General features: G+C 48.9%; 1 protein-coding gene across 3 annotated transcripts in view; it reads right to left on the bottom strand.

The window, feature by feature from the left end:
- TMEM40 (transmembrane protein 40) overlaps window positions 1–10242 on the bottom strand; it is a 31383-nt gene extending 21141 nt beyond the window's left edge. For all 3 annotated transcript variants that reach the window (XM_050781513.1, XM_050781512.1, XM_050781511.1), the window contains exon 1: window positions 10110–10242. The gene's annotated coding sequence lies outside the window, so the exon portion shown is untranslated. The remainder of the gene's footprint in view (window positions 1–10109) is intronic.
- Window positions 10243–10695: the final 453 nt, after the last annotated feature.

Genomic DNA, 10695 nt, shown 5'->3' on the forward strand with positions numbered 1-10695 from the left:
GGGCCTCTGTACCCACGGGTCCTGCTAAACTGGATTTCCCCTTTAGGTGAGCCCAGATTTCCTGAGCTCCTGCTGTCACAGAGCCTGGGCCCAGGGCAGGAGGGCTGACAGAGCACACCGAGCCATGACAGCCTCACAGCACTCTCCTCTCCCAGCTCTCCTGACTCTCATACAACCAGGAGAGAGGCAGGGTGGAGATTATTGTCATACTTTACAGAAGAGGAAACCAAGGCCCTGAAATGGAGAGGAACTTGCACAGGTCATGGAGCCACACAGGGGCAAGGCTGGCTCTTTCATCACATCAGATCAATTTGGTTCAACTTTTATGTAACAAATTGTGAGTTGTTTTTCAGTTGCCATGGACCCGCAGGTTGACAGTCACATAACCTGAGCATGCCAGGTTACTATGCGTGCCACTACAGGGGAACCTAAGTGCTCAGACTGAGGAGTGGGGACTGAATTAAGAAGCAGATAGCGCATGCCAGGATTCAGTATCCAATAAGATCAAGCTCTGGTATCGCCCCATGGCAGGATCCAATCAGATCATGCCTCCCACATCACTTCATTGCAAGATCCAATCAGGTCATACCTCATTACCGTATGCTTATAAAACCTGCCCAGCTCCCAGCTTGGTGAGACAGATTTGAGTGTTTCCTCCTATCTCCTTGCCACTGGACTTATAATAAAGCCTTTCTTTTCTCAAAAGCCAGTGCCATGGTATTGGCCTCTATGTGCATTGGGCGGTGAGCCCATTGATTGTGTGGTAACAGCTCCAGAACTCTGCTTCTTGATTCAGGGGCTGCTTATCTTCCTGGTGTCCCATATTGGATGAGGGGGCTGAGGTGACTGAAACGGAATTGGATTTCAACAGAAAGCGAAAGGCAGAGTAGGATAAAAGTTTCAGTGGAGGAGGTTGGGGGCAGCAGGCAGTTGAAGGGGTAAGAGCCAGAAAGGGTGGAGAAGATCAGCCTGGGCCTTGAATGCCAAACTGAAGATGGCCAACTTTTCCTGAGGGTAGACCAAGGAACGTGTCTGTGGGCCAGAAATGCAGGGCAAGCTCAGCTAAACAAGCCCAGTGTGGGAAATGGGGTGGGAGCTCTGGAAGCAGAAACAGCAGCTGGGAGGGGAACAGAGTGGACAGAGGAATGGACATTTGCTGTTTTTGCCCACCTGGCATGAAAGCCCCCATCTTCTGGTGATTACACAGGATTTCGCTTTGAGGAAATCCAGCCCCCACTGGACAACAGCTTGGGGCTGGCCCTCGATGTGTCAAGCCCTCCCTGGCTGAGGGGTGGGGACAAGGCCAAGGGCAGAGCCAAGGGTACAACAGTGTTCTCAGTAATCTCCTTCAGCTTCCCAAGCCACCCCAGACAAGCACGCACTCTGATTTCAAACAGACCCTTTTTCGTTTTTGTTTTGGTTTTTTGAGACAGGGTGCTGAGATTACAGGCATCAGCCATCGCGCCCAGCCTCAAACAGATCCTTGTTATGCAATCACAGCTCCAAAATAAGTATTCCCCAAAATAACTGCACTCCCTCCCTAAGCCCCTTTTACATGGAATCTGTGGAGTGGTCACTCCCATTACCCAGGTTAGAACATCAGCCTCTCTTTCCGCAGGAATCTGACTTGTGACATGAGTGACCCAGAGCTCTAAAGGCTGGCATGGGTGGTTTGCCCTGAGACAGAGCTCTGAAGAGGCTGGTGCTCTCTATTCTGCCCCCTGGTCACAGCCTCTTCTGCAGTCTTGTTTTTTACCTTTCCCTCTGTTCTGTGAGACCCACCCCCACCTCCTTATCTTCCCAGGAAAGTCTTTTTTCGTAGCCTGAGGTGGCTTTGTGACTTGCAACCAAAGCACTGTAGTTGAGACAAATGTCTGGGGAGGGCTCCAGCTTCCTGCAGAGCTCAACAGGGCTCATGGCAGACCAGCTCCACAGACTTCACTCCAGCCTCCAGGCTGAGGCTTGGCAGTGTCCCTGAGCCCCCATATGAGGGGCTGGGGCTGAACTTCAGGCTGGGTTGGGGACCTCCTGGGTTTCCCCCAGCCCCCTCCTTTCCTTCATCTTCCAGCATTGTGATCACCAAAGCAGCAGCAGCCCTGATGATCCTGCCCTAGAGACTTGTCCCCCTGCTGAAGGTGCACCTCTTGGACCTGGTTCAGCACCTCAGTGGTTTTTCTATCACTGTGATAACAAACACCCACCAACTTAGTGGCTTAAAACCACACAAATTATCTCACAGTTCTGCAGGTCAGAAGTCCAACGTAGGTCTCACTGGGCTAAAATCGACGTGTTGACAGAGCTGTGTCCCTTTTTGGAGGTTCAAGTGGAAAGTCTGCTGCTGCTGCTGCTAGTGCAGCTGCTTCTCCTTCAATTCCCTTCTCTAGGCCCTTTATCTCATCCATCAAACAGGGAATAACGTCACACACTAAGGGCTCTGGGGCTCAGATGGGGTTTTGGATAGCACAGGACGCAATATCATGCCCTTACCCAGGGGGCGATACTGACGGATGCCCTGATGAAGCCAGTGGGACAACGGGGTCTGGTAGCACCTGCTTCAAGTCAGGCTTAAGCACTTCACTTCCCAGCTCATGATTTTGGAAAATTACTTTACATCTCCAGGCCTCTGTTATCTCATCTGTAAATTAGGGATAGTGTCACTGTCTTGCAGGGTTGCTGTGAGGATTGAGATTAAAAGGACTTAGATTCTGAGCTCCCTGGAAGTAGAAACCATGTTTTTCTGGCTCCCGGCTACATTCTAGCCCCTGGCTTAGACGAAATGCTTAATTAAAAGAAGTCACAAAGTGCTGAACTTAAGAGCTTAAAGAAATAATATTAGGAGGCTGGGCGCAGTGGCTCACACCTGTAATCCCAGCACTTTGGGAGGCCGAGGCGGGCGGATCACGAGGTCAGGAGATCGAGACCATCTTAACACTGTGAAACCCCATCTCTACTAAAAAACACATACCCACACACACACACACACAAAAAAAAATTAGCCGGGCATGCTGGCAGGTGCCTATAGTCCCAGCTACTCGGGAGGCTGAGGTGGGAGAATGGCACGAACCCAGGAGGCGGAGCTTGCAATGAGCTGAGATCACACCACTGTACTCCAGCCTAGGCGACAGAGCAAGACTCCATCTCAAAATAAATAAATACATAAATAAATAATAAAAAAAAGAAATAATATTAGGACTACAAAGATTCTTTGTATCTCCCTCTCCTCTTATAGCATCTTCCACTTGTTTACACCCCTTCTTCTTTCTCACTACTCTCCCCCAGGCCCACCTTACCTCCCCACAGATCTCCAGGCTTGGAGTTCTCTCCCCCTCCCCAAGTTGGAATTCTATAGTGTTGCATCCAGGAGATCAAAACTGAGACCCAGAAAGGGAAAAGGACTTGCTCAAGACCACACAGTGAGGAGTGTGGATATGAACACATCAACATCAACATCAGAGTGTGAGGGGAACCGTGCAGAGGGAAAGAAAGAAGATGCTACGGTTTACACCTCCACCATTTCGTCTAAGTCAGCCAGGCAGTTTAATAGTGGGATGACAAGCCGCACTGGCCGGCCATCCAGCTGACTGTACTAGATGAACTTCCATGAATCTGGGGGAACCTTATGGCCACTGCATACCCAAGGATGCAGACAGGACCTGGGGTTGCCCCTGAGGAGTGTGGAATGGCACCTAGGCTGCAACAAAAAAGTGAAAAGGGACAAAATCAAGTGTGATACCCAAGTTTCAAAATAATGGCTGTGGCCAGGAGCAGTGGCTCACGCCTGTAATTCCAGCACTTTGGGAGGCTGAGGTGGGCGGATCACGAGGTCAGGAGATCGAGACCATCCTGGCTAATATGGTGAAACCCTGCCTCTACTAAAAGTACAAAAAATTAGCCGGATGTGTTGTGGCACGTGCCTGTAGTCCCAGCTACCTGGGAGGTTGAGGCAGGAGAATTGCTTGAACCCAGGAGGCAGAGGTTGCAGTGGGCTGGGATGGTGCCACTGTACTCCAGCCTGGGTGACAGAGCGAGACTCCGTCTCAAAAAAACAAAAACAAAACAAAAACAAGGCCAGGCGCAGTGGTTCATGCCTGTAATCCCAGCACTTTGGGAGGCCGAGGCAGGCAAATCACAAGGTCAAGAGATCGAGACCATCCTGGCTAACACAGTGAAACCCCGTGTCTACTAAAAAAACAAAAAATTAATCGGGCATGGTGGTGGGCACCTGTAGTCCCAGCTACTCGAGAGGCTGAGGCAGGAGAATGGTGTGAACCTGGGAGGCAGAGCTGGCAGTGAGCCAAGACCGCACCACTGCACTCCAGCCTGGGTGACAGAGCGAGACTCCGTCTCAAAAAAAAAAAAAAAAAAAAAAAAAAGGAATAATAATAATAATGGCTGTACAGAAAGAGGATGGTTGGGTTCTGTGTGGAGGCTGTTTATACTCAAAGATCTAGGATTTTAAAAAGATAATCTGGAAGGAAAGAAAACAGTGCAAGCATCGAGGTTGTTGTCTAGCACATAGTAGGTGCACAACCAATGTTTGTTAAAGTGGCAATATGAGCCAACAAGGTGATATAGCTACAGAGCAAAGCTACCATAGCCTTAGGTCATATTAACAGAAGCACAGAGTCTACGGTGAAGAAGGTGGCCCACATCCCACCATCCCCAATCCTCCATCCTGGGTTTACTCCTGGGTCCCGCATAGAATAAGTTCTGGACAGACAAAGGGAATCCAGAGGATGTAGCGGGTACAGAGACTACACCCAAGAAAAGTGGCTTGGGGAGCAGGGCACTCAACCTAGGGATGAGCTCCACATGGATGGGCCCAGTCACTGTCCCCAAGTCTCTGCAGAACTACTCCAGGACGCCAGGACAGGGGGAGCAGGTAGGGCTGTGAGCTCAGAAGGAAAGGTCAGTACCTTGAGGAAGTCACCAGGGAAGTTGCCAACTTCAATATATAAAAGAATTTTCTTCCTTTTTTTCTTCCTTTTCTCTTTCTTTCTTTTTCTTTCTTTCCTTCCTTCCTTCTTTTTCTTTCCTTCTTTCTTTCTCTTCCTTCCTCTCTCTCCTTCCCTCCTCCTTCCCTCCTTCCTTTCTTTCTTTCTTCCTTTCTTTTTCTTTCTTTCCTTCTTTCTTTCTTTTCTTTCGTTTTTCTTTCTTTCTTGCCTTCCTTCTCTTTCTTTCTTTCTTTTTCTCTTCCTTCCTCTCTCTCCTTCCTTCCCCTTTCCTTTCCTTTCCTTTCCTTTCCCCTTCCTTCCTTCCTTCCTTCCTTCCTTCCTTCCTTCCTTCCTTCCTTCCTTCCTTCCTTCTTTTCTAGAGACAGGGTCTCACTTTGTCACCCAGGCTCAAGTGCAGTGAAGCAATCATGGCTCACTGCAGCCTTGAACTGTTGACCCTGGGCAATTCTCCTGCTTTGGCCTCCCAAAGTGTTGGGATTGGCCTTCCAAAGTGTTGTGCTGAGCCACTGCACCTGGCCTCAATATATAAAATAATATTCTAAAAATGACAACAACTTTGGGGTTGTCCTGAGCATGCTGCCATGTGAGGTGGCAAGTTGAGGAGTGGCAGGGGTTGGCTTAGATGTTCTTAGCTCAGAACCTATTAGTCTCTCAAGCAATTCTTTTCAAAGTACAGGAGGAAAATATTAATTTATCGATTTCTATGTAATTTTTAACTAAAAAATAGTTAATAGTATATAGGTTAGCCCTGATGTGCACCCTTGGATCATATGTCAGACACCACATGCTATGTCCATTAAGTGGGGCTCCCACAGGCCAGTGGGGAGCCCCACAAGGCAGACAGGTTGACCGTGACCACGTCTTCCTTTTCTTTACATTCAGACTATTGCCATATATTGTGGTATGCAGGAGCCCAGTTGGGTTAATTTGAGGCTCAAATGAAATAGCTTTCACTGAATCAGCCCCCTTATTGTTGACGAGTGACTTCAAAGAGTCTGCAAAGAAACTGCGGCTGGAGATAACCCTAATCATGAAAGTACAAACAAGCAACAGGAAAAGTGTGGGACAGACTTGTCCTTGCTCTTAGTTTAGCCGCATTACCACGTTGGAAAGAGCAATGGAAAGGAATCTCACACACAAAACAATTCTTTCCTGTGTATTTGAGTTCCTGAAAAAATGAGAAACAAATACAAACTCAAAATACAAAATAATAACGAGAAACAAATACAAACTCAAACTCAAATACAATTGTATTTGAGTTCCTGAAATAATAATGAGAAACGATTTGAAAGGTGGATTTCCATCCACTATCACTGGTGATGAAATTCACTGTGAACGTACACTGGTCCTGAGACATCAGCTAATGGCCACTATACTTGTATATACATGTATATATCTATGCATATGTATATGCTGGGGGTGCCCAGAGCATTCTTCTTGAGAAGATTGTGCAATCAAAAAGTTAGATGAGTGCTGCTCTAGATCCTTAGACCTAGCTAGACACTAGGGGATGCTAGTCCTGGTTTGGGGTTTTTGGGTCTAATCGGATAATTTGTTTCAGATTTAGGGACAAGGAAAACTAGAAGGGGAGTATGCACTCCACAAAACATTTTTGAGGCTCCACTGACACATTTGAAGATTAATAGGAAGAAACCTAAAACTCATTAAAGGCTTTCTCTGGCTCTGATCATCCTAACTTGGTGTAGTGTTGAGTCAAACACCAAGGCACCAAGGTGGGTGCCCTGCTAGACAGAGCCAGGCGGGTCCCTTCTCCCACAGCCTGGAATCTCAGTCTCTGTTTCTCTCTCTTTCCCATCTTTCTCTCTCGGTTTCTACCCACCTCTCTTTCTCTCTCTCTTTCTCTCTCTCTCTCACTCACACACACACACACACACACTCACTCTCTCTCACAACACACACCACACACATACACACACTCACACACACACACACACAACTGACAATAAGAAACAGAAAGGTGGCGGCCGGGTGCGGTGGCTCAAGCCTGTAATCCCAGCACTTTGGGAGGCCGAGGCGGGCGGATCACAAGGTCAGGAGATCGAGACCACAGTGAAACCCCGTCTCTACTAAAAATACAAAAAAAAAAATTAGCCGGGCGCGGTGGCGGGCGCCTGTAGTCCCAGCTACTCAGGAGGCTGAGGCAGGAGAATGGCGGGAACCCGGGAGGCGGAGCTTGCAGTGAGCCGAGATCGCGCCACTGCACTCCAGCCTGGGCAACAGCCTGAGACTCCGTCTCAAAAAAAAAAAAAAAAAAAAAAAAAAAAAAAAAAAAAAAAAAAGAAACAGAAAGGTGGCATCCAGTACAAGAGCTTGTCAGTTCTCTCGAACATCAGACAGACCTAGATATTCAGTTCCCGCCTTGACCCCTCACTGACTCTGCGACCTGGAGCATGTCACATCCATTCTCAGAGCTTCAGAATCCTTAGCTGGAAAAATGGGCATGCCTACAACTCAACAGACAGTGACAAATAATCCAGTTTAAAAATGGACAGGGGACTCGAATAGACATTGCTCGAAACAAGACGCAGAAATAGTCAATAGCACATAGAAAGATGCTCCACATCGCTGGGTACGGTGGCTCACGCCTGTAATCCCAGCAATTTGGGAGGCCGAGGCGGGCAGATCACCTGAGGTCGGGAGTTCGAGACCAGCCGGACCAACATGGAGTAACCCCGTCTCTTCTAAAAATACCAAATTAGCCAAGCATGGTGGCGGGTGCATGTAATCCCAGCTACTCGGGAGGCTGAGGCAGGAGAATCACTTGAACCTGGGAGGCAAAGGTTGCAATGAGCTGAGATCATATCATTGCACTCCAGCCTGGGCAACAAGAGTGAAACTCCATCTCAAAAAAAAAAAAAAAAAAAAAAAAAAAAAGAGGATGCTCCACATCATTAGTCATTAGGGAAGTGCAAATCAAAACCACCATGAGATACTCCTTTACACCCACTAGGGTGGCTTACGATGAGACATACAGACAGTAACAAGTATTGGTGACGGTGCGAAGAAACCGGAACCCTCATACATTGCTGGTCAGATTGTAAAATGGAGGTCACTTTGGAAAACAGTTTGGCAGCTCCTCAAAAGTTAAAAAAGATTTACTACATGACCCAGCAATTCCAATCCCTAGTATATTTGTGAGAGAATTGAAAACCTATATCCAAACAAAGACTTGTAATGAATGTTTATAGTAGCATTACACATAACAGCCAAAAATGGAAACAACCCAAATGTCCATCCCCTGGTAAATGGAGACACAAAGTTTGAGATCATCATACAATGCAACCTCATCCAACCAGTGCGAGGAAGGAAGGATGGACACCCACTGCAATGCGGATGAGCCTTGACGACATTGGGCTAAGCGAAAGAAGCCACTCGGAAAGGACCACACACCATATGATCCCATTCAGATGAAATGTCCAGAATACACAAATCCATAGAGATGGAAAGTAGGTTTGTTGTTGCCAGAGGGAAGGGGAAGTGGGGAGTGACGGCTAAATGGTACAGGGTTCACCTTGGAGATGATTAAAAAAAAATTAGATAGTGGCACTGGCTGCACAACTCTGTGAATGAACAAAAACACTGAATTGTACACTTCATTTTTATCTATCTATCTATCTATCTATCTATCTATCTATCTATCTATCTATCTATTTATTTTGAGATAGAGTCTCCCTCTCACCCAAGCTGGAGCACAGTGGTGCAATCTTGGCTCACTGCAACCTCTGCCTCCTGGGTTCAAGTGATTCTCACACCTCAGCCTCTTGAGTAGCTGGAATTACAGGTGCACACCATGCCTGGCTAATTTTTGTATTTTTAGTAGAGATGGGGTTTTGCCATGTTGGCCAGGTTGGTCTCGAACTCCTGACCTCAAGTGATCTGCCCGCCTCAGCCTCCCAAAGTACTGGGATTACACAGGTGAACCACGCCGCCTGGCCCTGAATTATACACTTTTAAAGGGTGAATTTTATAGTAGTGAATTACATCTCAGTAAATCTGTTATTTAAAAAAAAAGAAGAAGAAGAAGAAACAAAAAGAAAAAGGAAAGACTCCACCCACAGGGTTGTTGTGAAAGTGAAATAAGGCAGGGAGCAGGGCAGGCCCAGCATGGTCCTTGGCGTGCAGCCAGCACTTGAGATCTCGCTCTCTGATCCTTTTCACAAGGAGGATTTCCCAGCACAAGTAACCTGGTGCTCTAGGGCTACACTAGCCTGAGTTCACTCCCCACCACTCCCCCTAACACACACTCCCGACTCATTAGTCAGGGCTCTGAACTCTTCTGGGCAGTTTCTTAACAAAACAGAAGAAAATAATAAGCACAAGACCATAATTATTCTCATCCCCCTTAAAAGGAAACTAGGTTGGCTTGAGGCCTGAAAGCCAGCGTGTTTTGAGCAGAGGCAGCTCTAGGACGAGGATGACAGCCTACGGGGATGGGTGGGGGGAGCTCTGAGAGGTCTGCCAAGCCCCCTTCCCCTTGGGCCACACCACCTGCGCCTGAGGCTCTGACAGGCAGCAGGGCCCCCTCCCCATGGCCCAGCTTTCTGTTTGGCACATCCTCCCCGGGGTGCCTTTGAGCTGGAAGCAGGGGGACAGCTGGCTTCTTCCTCCCAAGTCTCCCAAACCTGGCTGCAGCTCAGGGTGGCTTCCTCCAGGAGGGGCAGAGAGAGGGGCGGCTGCCTGCAGTCACTGATGGTGGTGCAGAGGCTGAGATATTTGCGGGAATGCCCCTCCCCTCCTAAGCTGTTAGGTTCCATAACAGCGAGGGTATGAGGGGCCTTCAGAGATCTAGTTGGACCCTTCATTTCACAAGTAGGGAAACTGAGGCTCAGAGAGGTCAAGGGTTTTTCTGAAAGTCTTGCGGCAAGTTGGTGACAGAATTGGGAGCTGGTCACCTACCACGGCCAAGTATAGGCGGGTGGAAGCCTCAGCACAACCCAGGGAGGTGAATATTTGTCATCCTCCCCTGAGGTAGAGACAAGTTCTCACCCAGCTAGGAAGATGCAGAGCTGGGACTCAAACCCAGGTCCACCAAGGAACCACACAATATCAAGCCTATTGAGGACACTCTTTCTCCCAATTTCCTTAAAAGCTGACCCTCCATCCCACTGCTCACCCAGCCCCATGTCCCATTACCTGTGGTCCTTTAGCTTGTCTGGGCAGCAAGAGGAACTCTGTGTAGACTGTGTGGATGCTGGGTTGGTCAGGGGAGGGACAGGACAGGCTGCACCTGTGACAGCAAGGAGGGCGGGACTACCGTGACGTTGCCCCTGGGCCCCACTCGCTCACTGGGATGGCATTCCTTCCTGCTGGTGCTATCTGCCCCAGGCCTTCCTGTCTGACTTGACTCTTCCCTACAGCACTACAGGGGGGCAGGTGGGGCAGCTACATGCCTGGCCTTGCCTCAGGGCCACAGCCATGCCCTTGGACTCCAGGAGCCAGTGAAATGGGGGCAGCTGTGCCACCCTTGGCTGTACCAAGCTCTGGGAAGGGAGGAGGGGACGTGTCCCAGGTACCCCCTCCACCCACATTGGTGAGGCTGACTCAGGCCCCAGCCACGTGTCCCAACCTGCCCTGTGAGTCCCAGAGGGGAAGGAAGATACTCCGATGCTCCCACGAGGCTGAGGTTGGGCAGGGAGTAGGAGAGAAGGCCTGGGGGCTCAGGAAGCTGGCAGTGCCCGCTCCTAGGGAGGAAACTGGGTTACAGCTAGAGGAACTTTTG

Source organism: Macaca thibetana, chromosome 2 (genome assembly GCF_024542745.1).
Source record: "Macaca thibetana thibetana isolate TM-01 chromosome 2, ASM2454274v1, whole genome shotgun sequence".
Lineage (NCBI taxonomy): Eukaryota > Metazoa > Chordata > Mammalia > Primates > Cercopithecidae > Macaca > Macaca thibetana.